Source organism: Canis lupus, chromosome 3 (assembly GCF_048164855.1).
Source record: "Canis lupus baileyi chromosome 3, mCanLup2.hap1, whole genome shotgun sequence".
In the NCBI taxonomy this organism is placed as follows: Eukaryota; Metazoa; Chordata; class Mammalia; order Carnivora; family Canidae; genus Canis; species Canis lupus.
In genome coordinates this window covers 22350693-22378079 of record NC_132840.1, presented here as the reverse complement: position 1 = coordinate 22378079, position 27387 = coordinate 22350693, and the positions used below count along the sequence as shown (strand labels likewise).

The 27387-nt window shown below is 50.7% G+C and overlaps 2 long non-coding RNA genes across 5 annotated transcripts in view; one reads left to right on the top strand and one right to left on the bottom strand.

Moving 5' to 3' along the window:
* Positions 1-805: 805 nt before the first annotated feature.
* LOC140630006 (uncharacterized) lies at positions 806-23474 on the bottom strand. Of its 3 annotated transcripts, XR_012027787.1 has the most exons (5): positions 22665-23474; positions 21347-22592; positions 8010-8041; positions 2652-2750; positions 806-2107 (listed from the first exon to the last, which is right to left on the bottom strand). It is a non-coding gene; the product is annotated as an uncharacterized lncRNA (long non-coding RNA). The 3 variants fall into 3 exon arrangements; XR_012027786.1 differs by lacking the exon at positions 8010-8041 and having other exon boundaries at positions 22665-23433; XR_012027785.1 differs by lacking the exons at positions 2652-2750; positions 8010-8041 and having other exon boundaries at positions 22665-23427.
* LOC140630007 (uncharacterized) overlaps positions 18304-27387 on the top strand; it is a 64823-nt gene continuing 55739 nt past the window's right edge. The window contains exons 1-3 of one of the 2 annotated variants that reach the window (XR_012027789.1): positions 18316-18558; positions 18848-18979; positions 22167-26747. This is a non-coding gene — a long non-coding RNA (uncharacterized lncRNA). Of the gene's footprint in view, positions 18559-18847; positions 18980-22166; positions 26748-27387 lie in introns of those variants that run through there. The other variant, XR_012027788.1, reaches the window with a different exon arrangement.

The window sequence follows — 27387 nt, the reverse complement described above, 5'->3', positions numbered from 1 at the left end:
TTTTCAGTCCCGGCCTGAGTGGATGCTGCAATCATGTAGTAATCAAAGAATTAGAGAGCAAAAGGCTGCAGGCTGATTCATTTCCCTGGATTTTTGCAGAGGATGGGAGGGCGGCGAGGCTGTAGGGAGAGATGACGTTTTTTCCCCTAAGGATGAAAATCTTAAAACTTGCATTGTTTGGTTCTTTTCAATTCAATTTTGGAAAAAATACAAAGCAAAGAGAGAGAGAGATGTGTGATTTAGTGTAAGGGGTAACAGCCAATGGAGTACCTACTGGATGCCAGAGGCCCTTCTAAATGCACTGCGTGTGTCGACTCCCAGAGTCCTCCCCACAGACCCAGGAAGCGGGAAGCAGCGTCCTTCCCAGATGAGGGAGCTGGGGCCCAGATGGGCTGAGTGCCTTCCCCAAGATGACCGGGCTAGCCAGCAGAGGGACTGAGATTGGAGCCCCAGCAGGCTGACGCCCGCACTCCTGACGATGATGCTTCCTGCCCAAAGGTCTAGCTATGAGGTCCTATGTGCTTTCAGGAAATAGAAACAGTCCACAACCGAGACCCATCTGTAACAAGCATTATCGCTTGTAAATCCCTTTCCCCTAGATAAGCTATCACATTGACTTCATGATGGGTTTTCCCCCCTCTCTGTGGGTTCAAAGTGCTCTTTTGCTTTGTTTCAATTTTTCTCTGTCTCTGTCTCTCTCTCCCGGGAAGCCACATTTTATTTGTAGATAATGTATTTTTTTATATAAACAATGAATTGACAAAATGATCAAACAGAACACTTCAGATCTCTGCATGTGACTTTATGTACATTTGGCATAAAAAAAAACCCCTCATAGACAGCTACTGAACTCTGGCTAATTGTTAGCTGTGCAAAAGAATCTGGAGCAGGGGGTACACTACTAGCTGCAGTTTGCTTTGAAATGCATCAAAAATAAGAGGGTTTGATGAAAGATGGATGGATGGGGGATGGATGAGTGGATGGATGGATGGATGGATGGACGGATGGGTAGATAGATGGGTGGATGGATAGATGGATGGTGGATAGGGGATGGATGGGTGGGTGGATGGATGGATGGTAGATAGGGGATGGATGGGTGGGTGGATGGATGGATGGATGGTAAACCAAGTACAGCAACATACTAACTGCAGAGCTAAGACGGTAGGTACACGGATGTTCACTGTACAATTCTTCAACTTTTCTTCATACTTACAAATTTTCATTAAAAAGATTGAAAAAATAGGGAAGAAAAATTCTTGATAGAAATTCAAAAGACACAAGTTAACAATAGATATTCCTCTACCTCACCCTCTCCTCAGTCTCTCGGTTTCCCTGGCAGAGCAATCCCTGGCACCTATGGTTCTGGGCACCCTTCCAGGAGCTTTCAAAGCCTACCTCAGCATATATGTGCTCTCTTTCCAATGATGGCAATGACACAGTAATAATAACTAGTATCGTACAGCCTTTGCTTCATGTAAGCACCATCCTATGTTGGTGTTTGATACATACAGGTTCATGACATCTCTTCCATGGCCCTGCAGGGTGGGTGCTGTCATCATCCCCACTGTACAGATGGACAAAGTGAGGAGGAAAAGGAGGCTGAACGTGAGCCCGATGTCAGCTGGCTCATCATGGGGAGCAGTCGGCATGCAGACTTTTTTGCACCCGGGGGCTCCCACTGAGTGATGTGTCCCAGTGACTGCTGCCTTTGCGAATCTGCCTCTTTGTTCTGAAGACTACACCACTTTCCATTTTGGGATGGGCCTTGGTTTATCGGCTTGCCTCCCCTCTCCACTCCAGCCTGTGAACCAGCATCTAGGCTGTGTCCAGGCTTCTACTACTGCGGACAGTGCTGCAGAGGGTGAACCAAACTGCACAGGCTTCTGAAAAAGCCTATGAGCTCTTAAGGTGGGACAAACCCTCGAGAGTGGAACCAGAGGGATGCCTGGGTGCCTCCATCAGTTAAGTGTCCAATGCTTGATTTCGGCTCTGTTCATGATCTCAGGGTCATGAGACTGAGTCCCACGTTGGGCTCCATGCTCAGTGTGGAGCCTGCTTGAAATTCTCCCTCTCCACCTTCTCCACTGCATCCATGTGCTCTCTCCCACTTAAAAAAAAAAAAAAGAGTGAAATTGCAGGATCCCAGAAAAACTGCATGCATCATTTTGGTAGTGACCACTATATGTCTTTCCAAGGGGCTTGTCCTGAATGCCACTGCAGCCAGCGACATGTGAGAGCCCCCGACCCCCACTCTGCACACACGCACTGCCCCTCCCGTCCACCACCCAGCGCTGCGCCCATGCCAACAGCACCTCCCAGGTTGTGCTGTGCACCACATGTGTGGTCACACCTAACAGCCCCGAGATGTTGGGAGAACAATCTAATTGTAGTTAGAATTTTTTTTTCCTTCAATGAAGAGTAGAACATCATTTTATAGATAGGTTGAAACTCGTTTCTACTGCCTTTCCTTTGACTAAAATGTTTCTCTCCCAAATTGTGGACTTAAGCTATTGGTTGGCACACAGACTTATTCCTCTCTCCCAGGGTTCTCATGGAACTGGTAGGTGGGAAAATAACATTCACTGAGAAAACACTTCTTTTACTGCTCTGAAGGAAGAAACAAACTGTAAAAGGCGATGTGAGGGGAGCACCTGGGTGGCTCCATCTGTTAAGCATCCGACTCTTGGTCTTGGCTCAGGTCCTAGTCTCAGGGTGGTGAGTTCAAGCCCCATGTTGGGCTCCACAGCCCACTTTAAAAAAAAAAAAAAAAAGACAGGGAACATGAAGAAGAAAAGAAACATGGATTATGAGAGCCGCCGGGATCCCTGGGCCACATCACCCACTTGAATCTCATTCTGGTCAAACCCTGTTGCAACATTTTCCAAAAGGCTGAAAAAGGAAATACTCTGGGAGCAGAGGAAGGGAAACATGCAGGGAGCATGTGCTTGAGCGCACGTGTGTGTGTGTGTGTGTGTGGCACATGCGTCTATGTGTGTGCTTCAGACATGGACTTATAAAGACAAAGTAAGGAAGGAGAGAAGGCAAGAAAATTAAACATGAAAAAGCAAGAAAACACGAACGTTATGTTCAGGAAGGCATCAAGCAGGGAAACATTGCAAGGGGCTTTCAAGTATTGTGAGAGTCTGCAGGTGTGTCCTCAACATCTAGAACATTCCGATCCAGTGTGCATCTGTGCCCTCGGAGAGGAAGTGGTATGCTTCTCCAGTGCCCTGCATGCCCGGTGCCCTCTGAGTAATTCGCTGGTATTTATGAGGAGAACACAGCTTAGCGGTCTCTTTCTGATCTCACACACTTGGAACGTAACTTAGGACAGTACTGTGTGTTTTCTTGTGAAACTGCTCCCTGCCCCCCACCCCCACCCTGAAAGCTCGCGGTTCTTGGGGACTCTTGGGCGGCTCCTGAGCCCTGCCTGTCAGGAAGGGATGGTCCACGGGTCTGGGATAGGAAAGCCAGGCTCATTTTTGGTTTTGGTTTTTTTTTTTTTTTTTTTTTAATTGTGATGAAATTGCAAACTTACATCCTGAGACTAAAATTAAATGGAGGGAAGGTCTGCCGTTGTGGGTGGTCTTCCTCGGGCGTTTGGAAGGAGGGGTCGGATGGAGCAGGAGAGCGCGTTTAGCAACATTTCCAATAGGGTAATGACAGGAATAATGATAGCTGTCCCACTTGGGAAGGGGAAATCACAAAAGCCTACACGGCGACGAAAATAAACAAGCGTGCAAGGCTGGCCAAGGGGCCTGGGTCCGTTCTGAACTTGAAAAACATCAAAGTGAAGCCAGTTATCAGGCCGGCCAGGCTCCAGGCTCCGCTGCGTCCTGCCCAGCACTTTTATCAGCCTTGGACGAGCTCGGAGGACGGCTGCCCAGCACAGCTGTGGGAAGACGAACAGTGGACCAAGTCTAGGAGCATGTGCTCGGCTGCCGCAGCTGGAGGGGAGACGCTGATGCTGAACAGCGCACGGGACCCCCTGCACTCGGATGCCAGCAGCTCCGCCCCTCGGGGTGCAGCAGGGAGAGCCGAAGGAGCCCCACTGCGGCCCCAAGAGCCAGGAGCCTGGGCACACGGGGCTGTCTCTGAGGCCCCCTCTTCCGCACATAGGGGGTGTCGTGAGGGCGAAACGCACTGAACGTTCACCCAGTAAAGATGTTTTGAGTTTCTGCCATATGCCAGCCATGGTTCTGGGCACTGGGAACAAAGTAGTGAGAAAATAAGATTTTTTAAAAAGACTTTTGAAGAAATCAGGTTAAAATCAAAACCTCCAGAGAAATCAGATTAACAACGTCCTTGTGGTGATGGAAGTGTTCTGCACCACGCCGGTGGTGGTGGCAGGTGACTCTACGTGCATGACAAAGGTACGCACACACGCACACGACCACAGGTGAATCAGAGATGGGAGTAAAGAGTGGGTTGCATGGGCCTGAATACCCTGCTTGCAACGCCATACTAGAGTTTTGCACATGTTACCACTGGGGGATTTCCCTGAACCATTTCCTACAGCTACGTGTGACTCTACAATGATCTCAATACGAATTCTAGTGAAGCGGGACAAAGCCCCTGCCTCCTGGGACACGTGTTCTGGTGGGGAGCCCCTCCCCTGAGAAGTAGGGTGGATATGGAGCCCTGCCTCCCATTAAGCGTTAGGTGCTGGGCTGTGGGTAATCAGTAATTGCCTGGTTAGGGACACAGGGTCAGTCAGGGTCCTGCTGGGTTGGAAATAAACCGCCACTCAAACTGGGTTTTAAATGAAAGGGGGTTTAATTTATTAAATTAAAATTTAATAATTTTAATTAAAATTATTAATTAATAATAATTTTGCAAGTGTTTGCAAAGGTGTTTGCAAGGTGTGCACAAGGTTTGTGGACCTAGACGAGGGACGGCAGGCAGCAGTGGGCAACTGCAGGGACAAGGGAAGAGAGGTGACTTCCAGGTAGGGGGTCTACTTGGAGAAGATCCCAACAGGAGCTGTGACCTCAGGTAGGGGCCACAGTCAATCAGGTGGCCCAGTGGGGAGGGAGTGGACAACACCTGGCCTCCCTCCTCCCACTGCCAGCTCCAATCAGGAGCAGAGGCCGGGGCAGGACAACAGAGTCCATGAAGGTCAGCCACCAGGGCCGGCGAGAGGGCAGAGAAGGCAGGAGTGAATCTGGAGGGGCGCACAGAAGGTAATCCTCACAGAAACCGTCCATCAGGATGGTCTATCTTAAGACAAAGAGACTGGCGACAGCATCAACTTGCCCATCACATCTCAGGGCATCAGTAAGAGGGAGCACGGTGGGCAGCTGGGAAGGCTAGGGCTTGGGTAGCTCGCCCGTTGGGGCAAAGCTCTCCAGGTGTGACTCAGAGGAGTGGCCCCTCCTGGGAGTCACCTGGCTGTCTGCAGCTGAGACTGGCTGCATGCATCGGGGCCAGGGGGACAAAGGACTCATGGCAATGATGAGGAGCATGGGAAGAGGGACGAGGACCCCTCTCTGCATTCCCCAGAGCTTCATAAACCATAGGACAGGCTTTTGAAATTCCCCGGGTGGGGACTGGAGTGGATTTGGCTTCCATACACCCCAGGGGCTGACTCCCCACTGGGGTCTGGGGCAGTGCTGGCTCCCGCTGTTCTTCAGACCAACTACCCTGAGGACCAGAGCAGTGCTTCTCCCTCCCTGGCTCCCAGAGGCTCGCGTTGTCCCTGTTTGGGGCGCTGGCGCCACAGCTGTGAGCATCATACGTGCACAAAGGCTTGCCCTCCTGACAGCCAGTGGGGGAAAGCCCATGGAGAGACTTGCACAAAACAAAGCAGAGAGGAAGTTGGATGGTGCATTAGTTTCCTAGGGCTGCCCTAAATTGCTACAAACCAGTGATTAGAACAACAGAAATGTATTCTCTCTCCATTCTGGAGGCCAGAAGCCCAACACCAAGGTATCACAACCTCCAAAGGCTGAAGAGGAGGATCCTTCCTGCCTCTTCCAGCTCCTGGGGACCCTGGGCGTCCCTTGGCTTATGGCCCTCTTCGTCTTCCTTTCTGGTTTAAGGTACCAGTCTCGGATTCAGGATGCTCTCCTTTGCAGATTCTTAACCTAATATATCTGCAAAAACCCTTTATCCAGATAAAGTCCCATCCACAGGTTGCAGGGATGAGAATGTGGACATACTTTGGGGGCCATGTGTGGTTACAGGGAATGGGGAGCCTGGCAGAGCAGAGGTGGAAGAGGGACCGCCCGGGCTGGGGAGAGGCGAGGGGAGGCGTCCACGAGGTGCACAGCCATCTGCCCTCTGAGAGCAAACTCTGGTGGCTCGGATCAGGCCCCGGGTGAAGTCCCACCCTCGCCATCACTCCCTGTGCTGGGTATTGAGTGCTCTGTGTGTACTTGTGGGATGGATTGCCTCGTGTTATATAAGTTGGGTGGCTAAAGCAGCCATCTGTGTTTTACAACATCCAGAAAGCCCATGCCGCCTTCAGGTACTGACCAAGTCAGCAGCCTGGGTCTGTGGGAGGAAGATCTCCTGCAGGTGGGCCAGCTGCATAAGCTGGGAGTGAGGGGGGGAGGGCTAAAGGGAAACCAGGGGCCCCTCCCTCAACAATTAGGATTTTCAGGATGGTGACAACTGGGGGTGAAACCTGGCTGGGCCTGTCAAACAGGGACCCAGTTTGTGTGGCGGAGGGTCAGGGCAGAGCTTCTCAGCCCAGGCTGCTCCTGAGAATCACCGGAGGTGATCGGAAAGCAAGCCCGGACTCCCGGACCCCACCCTGGCCACTGAAATCAGAGTTCAGGTGGACTCTCAGGCCTCTTCCTCAAAGGGCACCTGTCCCCTTGCACGAGGGCTCGCTTCTGCCCAGCACGGGGTCAGCGGAGCTGGAGTGGCGACACGGCGTTCTCGCCACTCCGCATGCTGGGGTGGAGCTCGGCTCCTGTACCTCCAGATGGTAACCGGCTAACTGTGCTGAAGCTCTCTGACACCACTGGCTCCTACTGGCTCCTGGGGGGAGTGCTGTCAGTGTTGGCTACCCTAACCAGGCACCTGGGCCAGCACTGAGGCACAGGTAGGTGTCCCGCAGGTGCTTGTGAACGCATGACACCTGGGTGTGAGAATTAGGGGAGGGAAGCAAGGGTCTGAGGTGTGCAGCATTCCTAGAGTCCTTTCCTGGCTCCTCATTTGGTTTTCTTGCTAACAGCAAGGACCAGCTTGAGTCTTTGCCTAAATTAAACAGCCCCTTCTGTGACTCTCAACCCAATGAAAATACACTCCCACAGCTTACACTCACACACACACATTTATTTTCATTGCTGTTCATACTTCTCCTCTTATAGTTTCTCTAATCCTGATCCTAAGACTCATCTGATTTTGTTCAGAGCCCAAAGCACAGCACTGAAGGCACACACCTGGTCTACCTGCAGCGAGTCAGTGAGTGGGTGGAAGGGCAGTCCAACACTGGGTGCCCACCATGCTGGGACGCACAGGGAGGCACAGAAAAGTCAAAGATATGGGTGGAGTATACCCTGCAAGGAGCAAGAAATATGATGTAGAGGAAGGAGCCATGGTCTACATGGTATAGAGGAGGGATCCCATGGTCTATGCAGAGTAGAGGAGGGAGCCCCTGATCTCTGCAATATAAAGGATAGAAACCATGGTCTCCATGGGGTAGAGGAAGGAGCCATGGTCTATGTAGGGCAGAAGAAGGAGCTGTGGTCCATGTGGGATAAACGAAGGAGCCCATGGTCTACATGGGGTGGAGGAAAGAGCCTGTGATCTACATGGTGTTAAGGAAGGAGCCAGTCCACATGATGTAAAAGAAGGAGTTCATGGTCTCCATGGGGGTGGAGGAAGGAGCCATGGTCCACATGGTGTAGAGGAAGGAACCATGGTCTATGTGGGGTAGAGGAAGGAGCCATGGTCTAGGTAGTGAAGAAGAAGGGGCATGTGATCTAGAGATGGACTGTCTGGCTTCAAAACCCAGGCACCGTTGTTCACCAGGAGCGTGAACCCAGGCAATTACTTACCTCTTGCTATGCTTAGCTTCCTCATCTGTAACCTGGAGACAAGAAGAGTGCTTTACTCTTTATGGCTGTTGGGAGAGTGGGATGATTGCACACACTGAGTTACTTCCATGCTTGTGAAAGAGCCTAACACCAACCAAGCCCCACGTGGGTTCACTGTCCTCATTATTCACCTACTGCGTCAACCAGAGGCTGAGTGCTCCTGGGCTCCTGGCTGTCCCACTGCCTCTGAGCTTTATTGTTTTCATCTATAAAATAAAGATGAACAGTGCTAGGCATTTAGTAGATGCTCAGCAAAATTATTCTCCTTCCCTGAAATTGCTTGTAGTCTAGTGGAGACAGGACACCCAGGGAGGACCTCATAAGTGGAGGTGAGTCTGAGGGTCCTGTGGGGATTTCAGACAGTCGGCGTTGTGGAATCTCGGAGAAATCAGAGCCCCTTCTCACCCCGACTACGAGTCAGGGATGCCTCGACATCCTTTCCATTTACCCACCCTGAAAGCTGAGGTTAATTATTACAATTCCAGTATATCGCTTTCATTTTTGAAAAGTTGTAATTCCTCAACTAACATATATTTGTTGTGGGAAAATTAGAACATGCAGATATACAAAAAGGAGACAAAGACCCCACCATACCCCACCAGCCAGAGATAACCAGTTAACATGTTGGTGAGCGTCCATCCAGATTTTCTTACTTAAGACACAGCAATGGAATCGCCTTGTCCTCTAATCCACTCCAATCTGGCTTCCCCCTCACCACATCACTGACCCCCACCTTGTCAAGGTCACCAGTGACCTCAATGTGGCCCAGTTCCGAGACCACTTGGCTGATTTCATAGACACCCTATTGTAGTGACACTACTGTAATCATCCTTCTTGCTGAAACTTGTCATACATCTTATTTATATATAAATAGATTTTTAAATTAATCCCCTCCCCAAATGTATAGAATCTTAAAGCTATGGAAATAGCAACAACCACCCTGATCCCTGCCTTTGCATCCCTTCCCACCCCAGGAAACCAGTGCATGGAGTCCGATAAGGAGCAGCAGCCCCATTAAGACCAACTGGCCATACGGCAGACATAATGGGGGTATGGGATATGGCTCCGCTTGGCCGGGAAGAAGGAGGGTGTAGACCTATGCCACCCGGTACGGTAGCCCCTAGCTGCACGTGGCTACTGGGCACTGGCAGTGTGGCTGGTCAGAACTGAGATGTGCTGTCATATTTTGAAAAATTGGTATAAAGGAATTTTAAATATCTCAATTTTTAACATTAATTTGGGGTACTATTTTGGATATATTGGGTTAAAATATTTTAAAGGCATTTCCACCTATTTCTTTTTGTATCTTTTTTTTTTAATGTGGTTGCTAGAAAATTTTAAATTACATGTGTGGTTTGAGTTATATTTATATTGGGCAACACTGGCCAAAACATCCCCCTTTCTCACACCCGCAAAATTATTTATGCCTGTCAACGAGCGTTTATTGGCTTCCTGTGATCTCACCACCCCATCAGGTGAAAATTGCTCATCTTTGTTTGGCAGATAAAAATGTACCCCTTGAAGAGATGGGAGACTGCTGAAAAGAGCAGGCTCTAGAACCAGATCTCTATCCAAGGTCAGGGCGTGTCCCTATCCTCCTCGGGAGCACCCCTGCCTGGAAGGCTGGTCCGGGGCTCCCAGCCTTCCAGATCTGGGCCTGAGAGCCTTTGTGCCTTGCTCAGCCTCGCTCTCTGCGGGAGTCTAGACTTCCAGGGGACTCTGCTTCTGATTCTGGAAGCCTGAGGGAGCCCAGATAACTGGGGAAAGAAAGCAGGGCCTTCTCTGCCCTGCAGCCCTGTCCTCCCCCTGCCCTGTAATCCTGCCCTGCAGCCCTGTCCTCCCCCTGCCCTGTAATCCTGCCCTGCAGCCTTGCCTTCCCCCACCCCGACACCCTCCCCTGCCCCTGTCTCCCCCACCCTACAACCTTGCTCCCTCCCTGCCTCCCCTGCCCTGCAGCCCTGCTCTCCCACTGCCTCCTCCTGCCCTGCAACTCTTCCCTCCCCTTCACTATCCAAGAAGAACAGGTTCTGTGGAGTGGAGGGGAGGCTGCCCACTGTCCTGCTGGGTCCTCTTTCCATTAGGGTGACTGTTGACAGGAACATGTCACAGGGGAAGACGGATGCTGGCTTTGTCACCTAAGTCCTCAGACCTCAGTGTCAGAGGCGGCCCCAAAAGGCCTTTTCTCTGTAAATCACTGCGTTTATTTAGTCCTTGAGGGCTGTACACAGAGCCCGGCAGGCCACAGAGGTGGTCCATCCAGTTCCCCCTGATGGTCACCAGTTGGGAGCGGGGCCTGCCCCGGACACACCATCCCTTCTACCACAAGGACACCAGAACCAGCCTGGTTCGAATCCACCTGCTTCAGGAATTTCTTTATGGATTAGAAGCACATGTCAGTCTTCACTAGATGTGATTCTAACCGTCCAGTTTGCATTATTTATAGCAACATAGTGAGTTGGTGAAACCAACACAGATTTGAGGGTCCTGCGGTGGCCTCTGACAGCACCCCGCATGCCTTCCGGGTGGGCCTCACAGCTGTGTTTATGGGGTGCCACTGTGCAGCCAGCAGTGGGCTTGGAGCAGCCCCTCAATCAGAGCCAGATGTGCCATTTTCTAAAAAAAGAAACTGAGGCCAGAGAGGCGTAGAGGTAGCCAGGGAATGGTGGCATCAGAACTTGAAGAGGGGCCACTTTTCATCAAGGGTCTCAAACAGACCACGGGCTGGGTGACTATGCGGGAGGCCCCGCCAGTGACCACAGCCCCACACTGGGATTGTTATGTACATAAGGAAGGCATGACAGTGTCCCTGGAAGGTGCTGTGAGTCAGCCTGAGCTAGAGCGGTGGGGACACCCACCTGCTGTGGGAAACCCAGCAGGCAGCTCCTCCGGAGGTTAAACCTACAGGCACCGTGAGATCCAGCAATCCCACTTCTGGGCTTATACCCAAAACGTTGAAAACAGGCACTTAAGCAGAATCTTGCACGCAAATGTCCCCCAGCCACACTATTCAGAACAGCCAAAGCTGCAAACGGCCCCAGTGTCCAACACCAGGTGCCCGAAGGGACTTAATGTGGCCCATCCACAAGGTGGGACGTCACTCAGTGTGACAGGGAGCGCTGGCACGCACACAGTGTGGAGCCCCTGGGAAGGGCCATGCTGAGGGAAGAGGCAAGCACACGGGATTGCATACGTGAAATATGGAATAGACACACCATGGAGCCAGAGAGCAGACGGGTGCTTGCCGGGCTGGCTTAAGGGGGATGGGGAGTGACCGCGGGTGGAGGGGCTGTGTCTCTTTGGGGATGATAAAGATGTTGGGAACTAGACAGAGGTTGGTGGTCATGCGACATCGTGAATGTGCTCAGTGCTGTGGGTTTGGCCCACTTGACGCCTGCAGATTTCCCAGCCGCATAAAGAACGTCAGGCACACGCAAGCAGAGGAGCAGACAACCGGGGCGGGGATTACGGACCTTCTCTGTGCTGTGCGGCAGGAGGGCCCTCCAGACTCTCCTATGTTGTCTTCAGTTTTTACAGCGCAGACCCCTTGTGCCTTCTTCTCGCTGCCCAGTGTCATCAGGGAGGAGGACTCCGCGATGACAGGCAGCGCAGTCAGGCGCTGGGGCGCAGGCGGGGAAGCCACTACAGGCCTCACGGAAGGCCAGCGGCCGCTGCAGCCCAGAGTCCCCCCCACCCCCAACCACAGGGCAGGGCGTTGCGGGAGCTGCAGGCTGATTCTCCAGGCTCCAGAAGGTTCTCAGCTGAGACCATTTGCTCTTTCAGAGAGGCAGGCTCCTTATCTCAAGCTTTCTTCAGCCACAGGGGAGGAGTTCGCAGGCCATCTCCCCGACTGCAATCTCCCGAGACGTCTCTGCACCCCTTCCTCCAGCTCCGGTCTGGGTAGGCCTCTCCAGCAAATTTCCTGCAGGCAGCTGAGATTGATAGCTGCCCAGAGAGAGCCCACCCCCCACCCCCCCAGCCCTGAGCTCTGCAGAGGGAGCTGGATGCTTTCACAGAGAGCTGCTGCATTTCCATAACAACCCGAGGTTGCTCTCCCGCACGTCCCAGCTAATGGGCTTAGAGCTCCCTTCGGAGACCAGAGGGTTCAGGATGAAGGCGTAAAGAAGCTAAGGCGGGCATCTCAGAACCACAGTGGAGATTCCACATCCTTGCTCCTTAAAGTAGCAACACGAAACAAAACAAAAAAAGTGAAAGGTGTTAATGCCCAGTGTTGACAAAGGTGTAACGAGACAGGCGTTGGCGTGCACAGCTGACGGACCGGTCAGTGAATTTACAGCCTTTCCACGCGGCGATCTGTCAGTGTATACACAGGAGCTTACAAGTGTCCACACCCTCGGAGCTGTAATTCCCTGGGAACTTACTGGCGGAAACACACAGGCGGGCCCACAGGACACGTCCACATCCTCGTGCGTGAAGGTGCATCTCCAGGAGCAGCTCACAGGCCGGTCCGGGGTGGGGGACAGGCTGGTGCAACGCACAGTGAGCTCCAGGGAGGCGTCAGCTTCACATCTGCGCTGTGTCCTGTCCTGGTGCTTCTGTTCGCTGGCAGAAGCATCTTCCTCTACACTTCCTTCCACTACAGGATTCATTTTTTTTTTTAGTTTAAAATATACATTTTCCCAAATAATATTTAAAGAAATGGAAATACTTCATGAAGAAATGGCAATGAGAGGGGCACCTGGGTGGTTAAGCATCTGTCTTGGGCTTAGGTCATGATCTTGGGGTCCTGGGATCGAGTCCCACCTCCGTCTGGTTCCCTGCTCAGCTGGGAGCTGCTTCTTTCTTCCACTCCCTCTGCCCCTCCTCCCTGCCCGCTCTCTCTCTCTCTCTCTTAAATAAAATCTTTTTTAAAAATGATGAAAAAAATAAGATCTAAAATTATATAATACTTCTAACTAGGTTTTATATATATATATATAGAGAGAGAGAGAGAGAGAGAGAGAAAGGTTAAGAGAGAGAGATAAAATATAACAAAATGCATAAAGCTGCTAATCCCCAGATGGCAGGGTTATGATCAATAAATTATTCCTTAAATGTTTCCATTTCTTAATAAACTCTATAATGAATGTTTTGGTTTATAATAACATAAGATACTTATTTTACAATGGAAAGAAACGTGCTGGTTTTCAAATCCCTGCCCATTGTGAACTCAAAGTTCATCTTCAGATCCCCTGTGGAGCTTCGCCATCCCAGGGGGCAGGTGTGGGTCCTGCAGAGCCCTCAGATTTGGTGAGTTTGGTCAGTCAGGACTGGGTTGCAGACCTGGTGCTAAGCAAGGGGCCTCCCCATGGAGCAGAAAAAAAAAAAACCGGCCACTGTCCCCCAAATCCCAGCAGGGCTCTGGGGCCCAGGGCCCAGAACAATGGAGGGTGTTAAGCTGTTTATTATTCCAAAGGAGCAGAATTAGCAGACTTCACCAGGTACTTAAGATACATGCCACCCTCCAGAACGCCTGCCTCCTTCAAGGGCCGCAAACCTCAAACCTCTTATTAGCGATGCTCGAACTGTTGAAAGAACACAGGCCCTTTTCAGGGCCTGACAAACCCCAGAGACCCCAGGGATGGCAAGGAACCTTCAAGGATGGTCAGCGACACCAGCTAGGGGTGCAGGGGGAGTTTCCCTGGATGTGGAAGGACCCGAAGCTGAGACCCCTCTGGATGCTGAGGGCCTGACACTGAACATGCCTTCCTCAGCCTGGTCCTCACCACACCCTGCAGGTTGGGAGCATTCAGCCCATTTTACAGATTTTTTTTTTTTTTTAACGAGCACAGAAAAGTTACCTGGCTCTGAGAGAAAACACCATTTATTCAGTCATCTGTTGAAAAATATGTACCAAAGCTGTACATGACAGGCCCTGTTCTAGACGCAGAGGAAACAATAGCAAACCCAGTCGACAAACCTCTGACCTCATGGACCTTGCATCTCCAGGGACGTGTAAACATCAGATACACAAATGTCAGGTCACGCTGAGTAAAAGGAAGGGAGGGAGAGGGGTAGTGGGCAAAGGAGACGGGGTCCATGCAGACTCTAGCCCTCCCAGAACCCTGCTGCCGTTTGGCCTGCACAAGGCGGTGGGTTATGTGATGTCATATCCTGGTTGTGACATCATGCGGCAGCTATGCAGGATGTCACCACCGAAGGAAACGAGGGATCTTCCCAAATTATTCCTGACAAGTGTGGTAGGCGTCTACAGGACCTCCAAATAAAAAGTTTCTTGAAAAAGAAAAAATTTTCAACCCTCTCCCTAATGCTAATAATAGCTGCTATCCATCAGGTTAGTGGAGAGACTGCAGAGGCCGACAGCCCTTCCTCCAGACCACCGCCCTGTGCCTCCGTATGAGCCTCTGAAATATGCATCCAAGATGGTCCCTACCTCCTTCAGTTGATGGGAAGAGGAGATGTTTCTGAACAGTGCCCCACCTGTGCTGTTTGTTTCTTACTGTTGTGACTCCGTGGAAGGTTCTGGAAAGTTCTGGACTGACCTTTTAGGAGCAAGGGCCAACGCCTTACACAATCCTCACAGCCACACTTCAGAGGCAGGACTAGACCCATTTTACAGCCTGTGCGGGGAGCAGAGCTCAGAGGGCGAGCAGGAGGCCCTGGGCCCACAGAGAGGGGGCCGGCCCCTGGGCCCAGAGGCTGTAGGAGTCTGGCCAGGTAGGGGGGAGGGGAGTGGGGAGGGGGCCTGGCTCTGCAGAACCCCCACCCCCACCCCACCCCCAGCAGCTCTCCCGCACCTCACCCTCCGAGGACTATTGCTGAGATTTGGAGATGCCCATTTTTTGGTGGACCAAGGTCTCGTGGTGAGGCTGGAGCTGGGTCAGAGCCCAGAGGGCCTGCCGCTGCAGCCAGCGCTCCTCCTTGCTTCCAAGCCTGCCCGAGGTTTGTCTCTGCAAAGAGAGGTTTGGTATTTCCAGAAAGGGTTCTTCTTTTCCCTGAGAACAAACAGACCCCAGCTCGTCACCATCCCAAGGGGAGAAGACACGGAGGAGAAGTCGTGGGCGCTCCTGCCTGTGGAGAGAGGGGGGCTCCGGGTGGGCAGCACATGAGCGGGACCACCTCAGCTGAGCCCCCCCCCCCTTGCAAGGCTCTCAGAAGCAAGGGCACCCCACAGAGAGCAGCAGAGCTGGCTGGGCCGCTGCTCTGACACCATTTAAGAAGTTGTGGGAGAAAACAGTGACATCTCTGACTCCCCTAGCGCCAGCCTCTCCTCAGGGTACTGCCAACCGACGGGGGAGCCGAGCCCCCACCCCAGTTCCCACCCCAGCTCTGGCACTTACTATCTGTATCCTACAGGGAAGTCGACTACACCTCACTCACTCCATCTGCAAAGTGGGCACAAGAGTAACTCCTGCTCCATAGGGTCGTTGGCAGAGCAAAAGGCCCCTAGATTTCTAGATGCTCTCTATATGTTAGCTCTCCTTTGTGAGACTTGTGCTTTATGAGAAAGCAAAGAAGCCAACGAAACATCAGAATTACTGAGGATAAATGACTGCCATGTAGCCTCAGTTCATCAAGATTTGCATTTTTTCTTTGGAAAATTTTAAAATGTTGTGGTTTTTGTTTTGTCTTGCTACATTTACCAGGGAAGAGAAAAGGCCACATGTGAACATGAGGCAGCTTTGTGGAACTCCCATCCTGGGCTTAGAATCTCCTCGTTCTCCCAGTTTGGACGGCAGACGGCCCTGGGCTGGGAGTGGGACCCTTGGCTTTCCTGCAGACCCACCCAACGAGGGGAGAGAGCAGAAGCAGGCATTCGGGAAATGACCCCTGTGCTGAGCATGTCTCTGCTTCACCAAATGCACAGCCTGGAGGGCACAACTCCAGGGATCCTTATGGGTGCTGCAGCCCCTGGGCCAAGGCCAGCCCCCACCCACACAGAGCATCTCCAGGGCATGAATTACAAACAGTGAAACCTCTGCTGTCTGCAGTTAGGCAAGTGGGAGCTCACAGGAGTCTGCACGCAGAAGTTTAGGGTCAGGGCAGTGGTTGTTGTCCTTGACTGTCCACGGAACTACCTGGGAGCTGGTAAAAAGTGCTGGTGCCAGCTCCCACACCCAGCCTGACGCCTCCTCAGTCTCCGGGCTGGCACCAGGCATCTGCACTGTCAAAGTTTTCCAGGTGACCTAAGGCCAGTCACCAGGTGGGGGATGGGAGGTTTAGGGTGAGGGCAGCAGGACACAAGCTCCAGCCAGCTGACCGAGAGGCCAAATGGTGAAAGGGAGGATGATTCAGGGTCCATCTGGCCCCTCCTTTGTGACCGTCCCCCAGCCTCTCCTCTGGGCTCCAGCTCGGCTGCTAGTGAACCCCCACTTCTCCTCATGACACATCCTTAACCTTTCTTGTCCCCTCCCACCCGGCCCATTTGTCACCCCTAACTCAGTTCTCTTCCCTGTGCCCCAGGCAGGACACACACCGTGTCTTCTAGATCCTGCCTCTCCGGGCCTTCGGGCTTCCTGCTTTGATGCTTGAGAGGTATAGGGCTCCTGCAGCCATGCTGGGAAGGAATACCAGGCTTCCTAGTCGCTCTCACTGACCAACTAGACTGACACGTGAGGCTTTTCTAGAGCAGCATTGCCCCAATACTGTCCTCAGGCCCCTGTCCAGCCAGAGTTCAGGCCACACTCAGAGCACCTCCTGGCCCATGCATTTCCAGCTGTCCCATCCCCTCTAGCCTGACAAGGGCCCAGAAAGCTCAGCACGGAGGTTGCTTTTGGGCTGCCTGCCATCCCGCTGTGAGGCTCCATGGCAATCACCAGGCCCCTATCCCTCCAGGCAGCATGCATAGGGGCCAGTGGTGCCTGCTAAGCAGGGAGCAACGACACCTGTCCAGGAATGAAAGACCGCACCCAGGGCTGGTACATACACTGCACAGTGGTCTCAGCAGGGCTTTTGCTCCCTGCCCATACTGTCACCCAGGGTGGCTTCCCAGGAAAGAATCAGCTTGTGTCTGAGCTGAAAAGCAGACTGCTCATCTGTCTATGTTGCAGAAAGGAATAAAACTTCCCGAGCAAGGGCCCCGGGAGAGATTAGGTTTTACGAAGGAAACCTGCAGGTCCTGCATTGCCTGAGAGGATGTATACCTGCAGATAAATCAGACAGGGGCTGAGGGTCGTGCGTCCCCTGTCTGGTCTGTGCGTCAAGTCAGTTGGCAAGGAAGACAATTCCGTGAAATAAAAGATCACTTTTAGGGTGAGGGAAGAAAGACGTGTGATCACTCACCCACCCAAGCGCACAGGTACACTGTGACATGGGAGGGCCTTCACCGGCTCGCTGATTCCCGGACGCTCATTGCCGCGGGCCAGGAGAATGTAACGAGCAAGAGGGTGGTCGTTGAGACGTGCACAGGATCTCGGCGCTGGGACAAGCCTCAGCACATTGCCAGCCCCCTCCCTGTTTACAGAAGGAGAAAATGTGGCCCAGAAATAAAGACGCCCCCCGTGGCCACACAGGCAATGGGAACAGATGCGCCATCTCCCCCATCCCGACCCTCTGCAGAGACCCCAGGCCCTGCTCTGAGCTGGCGTGCACACACAGACGCACGGCAGCAGGAACGCGCCCATCTCTAATAAGCCAGCAAATGTGGGGAAGGGGTGGGATCTTCTACCCCAAATGATTTTTTTTTTTTTTTACATCTGAATGTAGACATCTGGCATCCTATAAATAAAATAGAAAATGTAAATATTGTAAAACCCATTAGAGAGTGGTTTTAGGTTTGGTGAGAGCGTGGGTCAGCTGCTGCCCCGCTGCACTGTGCTGGGCAAATAGCACCCCACACGCGCGGGTGTCCTCGGCTTGTAGCCCGTAACCCTTGTCACGGAGGCGGCCAGGCTGCCCTTTGCCTGATTGATAAACATGAAAACACGGGTCACTCGTCTCATATTCATGATGTTGCATTAACAGCTCTCGATAGCTACCTAAAACCTTTTCTGCTTTCGTTTTATAACACGGGGGAGAAATGCTTTGTGAAGGAGGAGTACAAACCCAGGTCCCGCGCACACCAATTAAGCCTCAAGACGTGCATCCCGCCAGATTTCCAGCACTGCGTTTAAACTCCCCTCAAAAGACATTTTCCGTTTGAGACATATTAAACAAGCTTTATTTAATAATGCTCGATTTGACTTATCCAGTTTAAATATTTGCTCTGATCAGCAACCATTTGATCCCGGCTTCGTTCCTGGCTGCAGAATGATTTCCCCGGGTTATTTTTCTATGGTACGAGGTTGATCCCGGAGGCAGGGTATAACTGCTCTCGGGTTCCCTCCATTTCTCTAATCCGCGCTGTGGGTAGAAGGGAATAGAGCCATAAAAAGCCTGAACTGAAGGCCGCTTTTATAAGGTTTATATTGCTCGTCCTCCCATCTGTCTGGTAGGAAGCAGAACATGGCATTTAAAAGACTTCTCCTAATCAGATAATTATAAGGAGAGATTTCTCTTTTTTAAGGAGAGCATTGGAATATAAAGAAATTCCCGGGGAGGTGATCTTTTTGAGGTATCTTCTGACATCTGCTTTCCCCCACCCAGGGATTTTTATAAATCGCTCACACCAAACGCGTGGTCATGCATTAGGAGTGGAAGATTCTAGGACAGCATGGAGAGCAAGAGTCATTTAATACCTTAATTCACCATGTTTTAAAGGAGGGAATGACACGTTGATCTCTACTAACTTTGGGGACGCTCCATATACATCTCTTGGTTATTACTACTGCTATTGTGAAGATTTTACTATCAGTGTTTAAAAACTGAAGCCTTTTCTTTCTTTCTTTTTATTTTCTTTTTAGGCTTTATCTTTGCACACTGCCTTTGAAAACAGCCACCTAGAAGCCGGTGGCCCTGGTCCCCTCCCTAGGTCTCGTGAAGCCATTCATAGCGACACAGACCTCTGACAGCTGGCCTCTGGATACCAGAGCAGGGTAAGCGGACAGCGGTGAGGGCAGCCCGTTATCTGAGTGGCCTCTACAAAGGGGCTCTGCTCCCAGCCGGGGAGGGGTCTTTCTCGGTGAGAGGGGCATTTATGATTGTGGGCCAGCGCCTGGTTTATGGACCCCAGCCGGGTGGGAGGGTGCCGCCCCGCCAGCCTGCAGCCTGCGCCGGCCTGAAGTGTTTACCGCCGGGGTGATTTACACCATCCAGGTGTTCATTTGGGAAACATCTCGGCTCTGAGCTGACACGGCAATTGCCCCGGATTTGCAGACTTAGGCATTTTTTTCTGTTCCTAACGGTCCAGGACCTGAAGAGATGGTTTAAAAAAAAAAAAAAAAGAGGACCGGCCAGAGTGGTGGTCCTGTGATTTTCACACGGGAGGGCTGGGGAAGCACTAGCCCACTGCCCCGTGTCCTGCCCCATGCAGGAAATTCACCGGCACCGAATCTGCCCCTAATCACGCTAATTCCTCCTGTCTGCTCACTCTTCATAGATGCTACGTCAGGCTTCCTCTCTGTTCTCTTAGCACCCCGGTGTTTTCCAAAGGGCCTCTGAAGCAGTGCCTTTCTTGGGCGAGATTCGGGGTCCTCCGGTATTGTGGACACATCCTGGATGAGGGAGCCTGGGGTTGGTGGGGATTTGTTCTGTGTGGACCAGCCTCTGCTGGGGTGCTTGCACTTCGATGGACCCGCTCAACAGAAGTTTCTTCCATAATAGGACCACCTGCTGTTATTCTTGCTCACATTCAGCACAGGTGGCATTGTCACTATTTGTCACTAGGTTTGTGCCGGGAGTTCCAAACTCCTTGTGTCATCCAAACATTGAATTAGAACATGCCCCCAAGAAATCAAAATGATCTTTTCATTTCCCAAAAAAATACGTATTTTAAATTGTGTTTAATCATATCCATCCCACCCCCATTTAAAGGAGCTTGGACATTTATGACATATCCATTTTTACCCTTATACTAATCTTTTCTCCAGCCACTTCTGATAATGCTGATGAAAAAGAAAACAACTGGACTTTTGCCTCATAGAATATTATATCTATATCTATGTCTCGAGGTGAGGGTAGGTGAGGATGCTGGTAGGGGAATTGAGAATGATTCTTTGCCTATGTTTTAATTTTTGCAAATACCTTTTTTACCAATCCAGAGAATATTGGGCTGGTTTTAAGAGTTCATTTAAATTTAGCTATTTCTCTTTCATTGATAAAATGCCTCCAAAAACCATCGTTTGCCTGTTCACACAATCTGCAAACATAAAGCATTTGGTCAAACACAAGCATGTAAAGAGAAGGGGCCATCAGACCGAGGTTTCGCAAATGATAGAATTCCTTCCGAGTCCTACATTTAAAAAGTCTTTTCAGCCAGTGATTTGAATACTTACAAATTCACTGAAAAACAGCATTCAAACCTCCCCGGTGTATGCTCCTCTCTCCCGGATTATAAATACAGAAAACTTCCCGCTATAGAAAAAGATCGTTGATGCGCCACACTGAACAGGGACAGCATTTTCACCAGCAGTGCGACCGTTTTAAATTATCAGCCCCGGGGCAAGAAAAAAAAATTCCAGCAATAAAACAAAAACCTTTATTTCTAAACATCAGGCTGGAGTCCTTTCAAGTGATCGTGGACTCCCGGGGAAAAATGGTTTTTCTCTGTTACCGTTCACAGCCTCATATCGAGAAGCACCATGGAAAATATCATGCAGACTCAAAGAAAAAGATCTGACGTTTAAAAGAACGACTTTTGCCTTCGCTGTAGACTTCCTGTGTGCATTCGTAAACCTCTATTCTGAATCTAAATAGGATGCCTCCACAGACGTCTGAAAATGCATGTGACCACGGTCTATTTTCAAGAATGGCCCGGAGAACGTTGAATTTTCAAGCACACGACACAACACCAACGCCACCATGAGTACAATTTCACTAACCTACCGAATTCATTTCTTTTAACCCCTGCTGGAACTGTCCCAAGAAAGCAGGTGACTATTGAAAGATTTTGGGTTGGCTTTTTTTTTTTTTTTTTTATCCTAAATAACAAGAGGGATAAAATGAATGTCATGCTATAGGCTCTGAACATGAAAATGTAAGAGGGAGTTCGCCAGGATCTGGTAAATGGCTAAACAGATTAGTAGCCTTACTTTTTAACATATAAACATCTGAAACCCGTTTCCTGTTTAAGAAGAAGAAGGAAAAAAAAAAAAAAAAGTCTAGGTGGATGACCTCGGGCACTTTTTTTGATTAACAAATGTGAATTGTACATCATGGTGGAAAAAAAAAATGGCGCACGCTTGGTGGTCTTTCTACAGTCTGTATATGGGAGAGAGAGAAAAAAATACAAAAATAAACGTTACCTTCTCACTTCCAGGGTGGGCAATGCCATTTCTACAGCGGCGTCCAGGGCTCTGGCAAATGTTAAGGCTGTCACCGCGGACAGAATCCCCATGGTCTGTGTGCCTCGATAGAGTCCGAAGAAAAACATTCCCTGCATTCCTGCTGGCGGGTCCTATCTCCAGGCCCCGGGCTCGGCCCTGCAGACCCGTGTCACCCCGTCAAGCGGCGTAGGACACGGCTAATCTAAACCCACGCCTTCCCCAGCCGGCTCGGCAGCCGGGCGAAAACCAGGGCCAGTTTGCTGCCTACACCCCACACGCCAAGTCGATTCTCTACCTTAAGGTTGAAGCACCAGCTGCAATTCGTTCAGCCGAGAAGGGCTTAGAGGTTCTGGCACATTCTGACAAGATAGATTTTATAGGGTTTGTGCTAAAATTTGATATTGGAAGTTGGGATTCCAATTTTATGTCCCAAATGATAACAATAACAGCTGGGACCTTTAAGAAACGTGTGTATTCCTTCTATTTCAGAATTACATAATAAAAGCTATTTATGTCAAACACCTTATAAGGGAAAGATTTAGGCGGAATGTCAATATAACATATAATACTTTGTATATTCGGATCGGAGAAAAGAAATCCGTATCAGCGCCACATAGCATTCTTGGTTTGGACTATCGGATATGTGGGGCCTTTAAAAATTTTAAGTAAGCATCTCCTCGCTTTAATTTACAAATTCACTGAGTAGCGCTTTTTTTGGGGGGGGTATTATTTCTATTTAAAAAAAAAAAACAGTGCTGATGAATCATTATTTGTTTTTTTCACATCCTTCTGGTGAAAGGGCACAACTTGATGCTGTTCGAGTTGATTTCTACAATCTCCAAGCATGCAATACGAGCACTCACGGCCCCCATGCGCTGATGGCTGTCCTTGTCGGAAAGCAGCCGCAGCTTTGGGGAGTCACTGGCCGCCAGAACTTTTGTAATTCTGATGAGCAAAGGGGTCAGCTGCTCAGAAGGAAAATCTCTCTGTGGCAGCCCCAGGCAGCCTCCGCAGCTGGATCTCAAAGGGGCTCAGGATCGTCGCCTGCTCCCCAGCGACAGCGACAGCTCGCCCCTGTTTTCTGAGGACAGTGACTCCACTGCCAAATCGACAGGATTCCTGCAGATGCCGGACGCTCGGAAATGACCACGTGGCCTTGCCAGGCCGGCTTGTTAGAAAAGCCCAGCTTCCTCCTTATCTTGTCTGCTCAGACAAAGAGCAGAACCTAATCGAGAGAAGAGAACCCCAATTAGCAAAGCCCAGAGACGCGGCCCCCCACCCCCTGCCCCGCACCCACTTGCAGGGGTTCAGCTCCACCCTCCCTCTCTTCTGGCTTATCGGGCTGGCGGTGTGACCGGGTTAATGAGAAGAGCCCAGCTGGGCGGTGGCAGGAACGGTCATCCGGACAGAGGCCACGGGGACAGACGCAAACCATGGCTTCTTGGGCCCCTCTGGAACCGGCTGACACCAACTGAAACTCGGCAAAACACACGCTTCATTCCTCCTGTTCTTAGGTCACAGCTTGAGTGTGAGTGCTCCCGAGCAAACCCGACTTGGAAAAGTGACTTCTGAAGCCTCTCCCTTGTCTTCTCTGGCAGAAAGCTGCTGCGAGCCCAGGGGAAGGCAGCTTCCTTTCGTTCTCTCCTCCCACGGTGTGCCCTTCGAGTGTCCCCACTAATGCAGCACAGAGGACAGCAGGCACGGGTGGCATGTGGACTGGTGCCCCGGGCGCCGGCTGACCGTCGGGCATAACCACACTCCAGGCAGGGCCCGGGAAGGGCATCCCAGGGCAGTGTGGATGCTCCAGTGCAGACGTGCTGGTGCAGAGGGTCCTGGAAACACGTGTTGTTTGCAACAGCAGCTTTATCCTGATCGTCTCCTCTCTTCGGTGACACCCACGTTCACTATCGTCACCTCCACCACAAGGGAGCAGCGGGGAAGGGAGAGGCGGCCACAGTCGCAGGAGAGGCTGCTCTGTCCCCAGTGATAATCACACAGCTCACAGCCGGCCTCGGGGAGGCGATGCTGGATGCCAGGCGCCTTGCACTGCTGCGGCAGCTTACAGGAAAAGCCAATCTGACCACCCCCCTCCCGCCCGACAACCCAGGAGGCAGACTCACATTGCCTTCATTTTGTGGAGGCAGAGAGAGGTCAGCCTCCGAAGACCAGAGGGATGGACAGTGGCAAGTTCACAAGGTCAGGAGCCAAAGCCAGCAAGAGCTTGGATGTAGCTCAGTGCTGTGATTTTAGGGATAAAGCTTGGGTCACACCACCCAGAGTTGAGCTCTAGTCCATCTCCTGGGCATATTAACTTGACCATCTTGAGCCTCCAAATGCTCACCTGCCAAGTGGAGTAGTGATGGTCCCACCTCATGGAGTTGCTCGGGATGGCATAGAATAGGGCAGGAAGAGGGCATCTCACATCTCCAGCACTTAGCAGACACTAGGTGTTAGTCGAGGACCTCAGCCCCACAACCAGGCCCCCTCTCCACTCACAAGGTGAGCGAGGCCGAGAGGCTCGCTTCGGGAATCCACCTGGGAATTGGACCATGTTCTCAAACATGGGATAGCAGAGCCTTTGGGGGCAGCCAGTGTGGGCCCCTGCATCTGCCCACGGAAGCGGGGCTGGCAACAGATATCTTCAGTGCCCTCAGGGAGGGTGGGCACAGTGGCCCGGGCCCCAGCCCTCACAGGGAGGGATGGTGTGGAGGCCCCAGGCCTGGCCTCGGTGGTCACATGACATGTCATCACAAGACGGCACAGGAGCCCAGCAGGCTCGCCGGCCACCCACCAGCCTCTTGGCCACCCCGGCCGCCCTCTGGTTTCTGTTGCATCTGTTTGGACAACAACCCCCTGCGGGAGCCCTCTTGCTCTACTGTCTTCAAAGTCCACCAGCCCTCACCCTTCAAACAATGTGTTGACACTTGCACAGAGCCACAGGAACAATAAACAGCCCCCGCTGCTCCAGCCCGGGGGCCTTCCCACCCGCAGAGGCTGGGCGGCAAGGCTGGAGGGGGCTTGGGCGTCGGGCAGACCAGGTTCAAACCCCACGTCTGCCTCCTGAGCTGGGCTTGCGCAGGCAAGTAGCTTGCCCTCTCTGGATCCCAGTTTCCCTGGCCAGAAAAGGGAAGCAGAGATGGGCAAAGAGCTGGTTTGTACTGAGTATCAATTATTGCATCGCCATTTAAATCAGACTATGGAAGGAAAACACCTGAATGTGTGGAGAGCAGGAACTCCTTCTTAAGAAACAAGATGCTGCCCCGTGACTGCAAAGGCTAGCGGGAAGGTCGACGGTGGTCTGGCGTGGTGGAGTCGGAGGAGCGCTGCCGCAGGACACCTGGGCTTGGCTCGGTTCTGTTTGGTGCCAGGCACCTGCTACATGACCGGGGACAAGCTGCTCCTCATTTCTGGGTCCATTCCCCCCACTGTATGAGTTGATCCCCATGTTTCCTTCCTACCGTCTTCCTCCAACTACCAAATAGAACCTTGTACCCCTGAAACATCACCTCAACACAAGCACACTGTTTTCAGCCACCCCGGACACCCCTACAGTGCTGGCATCTGTAAAGAAAATGATGCTGAAATTTTGCAAACATAAGAAACCTGAACATGGTAGGATTGTGGGTGATTCTTTTCTATAATGTATCTCTCTCTCTCTCTCTTTTTTTTTTTTTTACTTAAGTTTTAATTTTAATTCCAGTATAGTTACCATGCGGTGTGATACTTGTTTCAGATGTACATAGTGATTCAGCACTTCCATGCATCACCCGGCGCTCCTCACGACACGTGCTCTCCTTCATCCTCATCACCTGTTTTCTCCATCCCCAGCCACCTCCCCGCTGGTGACCACTAGTGTGTTCTCTACAGTTAAAAGGCTGCTTTTTTCTTTCTTTCTTTTTTTCTTTGTCCATTTGTTTTGTTTCTTAAATTCCACATATGAGTGAGATGGTGTGGTATTTGTCTTTCTGTGATGGACTTATTTCACTCAGAACAATACACTCCAGCTCCATCCATGTTGTTGCAAATGGCAAGCTCTCATCCTTTTTTATGACTGAAGAATATTCTATCATGAATATATATGCACCACCTCTTTATGCATTCGTCTGTCGATGGACACTCAGGCTGCTCCCATGATTTGGTATTATAGATAATGCTGCTATAAATACAGGAGTGCATATATCCCTTTGAATTAGTGTTTTCATATTTTTTGGATAAACATCCAATAGTAAGATTGCTGGATCATAGGGTAGTTCTAGTTTTAATTCTTCAAGGAGCCTCTATATGGTGTTCCACAGTGGCTGCACCAGCTTGCATTCCTTCCAACAGTACACGAGGGCTCCCCTTTCTCCACATCCTCACCAAAACCTGCTGTTTTCTGTGTTGAATTAGCCATCCTGACAGGTGTGAGGTGGTATCTCATTGTGGTTTTGATTTGCATTTCCCTGATGATGAGTGATGTTGAGCATCTTTTCATGTGCCTGTCAGCCATTTGGATGTCTTCTTTGGAGAAATGTCTGGTCATGTCTTCTGCCCATCCCTCCCCACCAACAGGGAAGAGGTGAGGGGCAGAGAGAGAGAGAGAGAGAGAGAATCTCAAGCAGACTCTGCAGTAAGCACTAAGCATGGAGCCTGACACCGGTCTCAATCCCACCACCATGAGATCATGACCTATGTTGAAACTGAGAGTTGGACATTTAACCAATTGAGCCACCTAGGTGCCCCTCTTCTGTCCATTTTAACTGGATTATTTGTGTTTTTTGAAGTCTTGAGCTATATCAGTTCTTTATAGATTTTGGATATTAACCCTGTATCAGAGATGTCATTTGCAAATATCTCCTCCCATTCTATATGTTGCTTTTTATTCAGTTCTATTGACTGTTTCCTTTGCTGTGCAGAAGATTTTTATTTTGATGTGTCCTGTAACATATCTTAAAGTCTCATGTCTTCTCTTCCTAACCCCTTCTATGAATTTCTCCTGATAAGCACATAGTTGTGATGGTAGATGTAGCTGTGCCCTCCACACAGCCCTGTTGCTCTGACATGTACCTTGCCCCATGTGCAATGCTCTAACGGGGAGCCACACCCCTCCCTATTGTGGGTGTTTGCATGATTTCATGTTTGTGTTACATGTTTATCTCTGTAATAGGAATATTTTATCCAGAAAGCTTTTTGTCGTATTTCAGTTTATTCAAGGCAGGTTTGGGGCAGATAGATTTCCAGTAGTGACAAAACAGAGGCAAAGGCTATCAGCCTTTGATGACCTTTGATACATTTTAATGGCACTAAGGAGCTCCCCAGGGGAACATGAAGCACCTATGCCCAAGCAGCATCCCAGAGGCTAAAGTTTGGTAGAAATGGCCCTAGGATCTTTGCTTTTGAACTGAAAGAACTGCATGAACTCAGACTTTTACAGACATGGTGAGGAAGACATTTTTTTTTCTTTAATTTAACTTATATCACAAATTCTCTGGAGGAGAATGGCGCTTTTTTTTTTTTTTAAAGATTCCATTCACTAATTCATGAGAGACACACAGAGAGACACAGGCAGAGGGAGAAACAGGCTCCTTGCAGGGAGCCTGATGCAGGACTCAATCCCAGGACCCCGGGATCATAACCTGAGCCAAAGGTAGACACTCAACCGCTGAGCCACCCAGGCATCCCTTGGAGAATGGCTTTATAGATGATATTAGTATTAAGAGAATTCTTTACAGAGACTATGGAGAAAACACTTCTGCTGATTAAGGACATATCTAAAAAATAGAGAAAAATGCAAAACTTAAATCACCATGCCAATAGAAAAAAAAGACAGTTCCTGAACCATATCACCTCTTTAAACTCATACCCATTAAGTGATGGAGGAAGGTGGGTGGAGCCAAACCACAGGATACCAAGGCTGCAAGGCACCTGAGAATTCATCTCATCCAGGGCCCTTCTATAGAACATGCACATTATTCTCTGGAGTCTGGCTAACGTACAGTTTCAGGTTCAGCAGATCTGGGTGAGGCTGAGATTGTTCATCT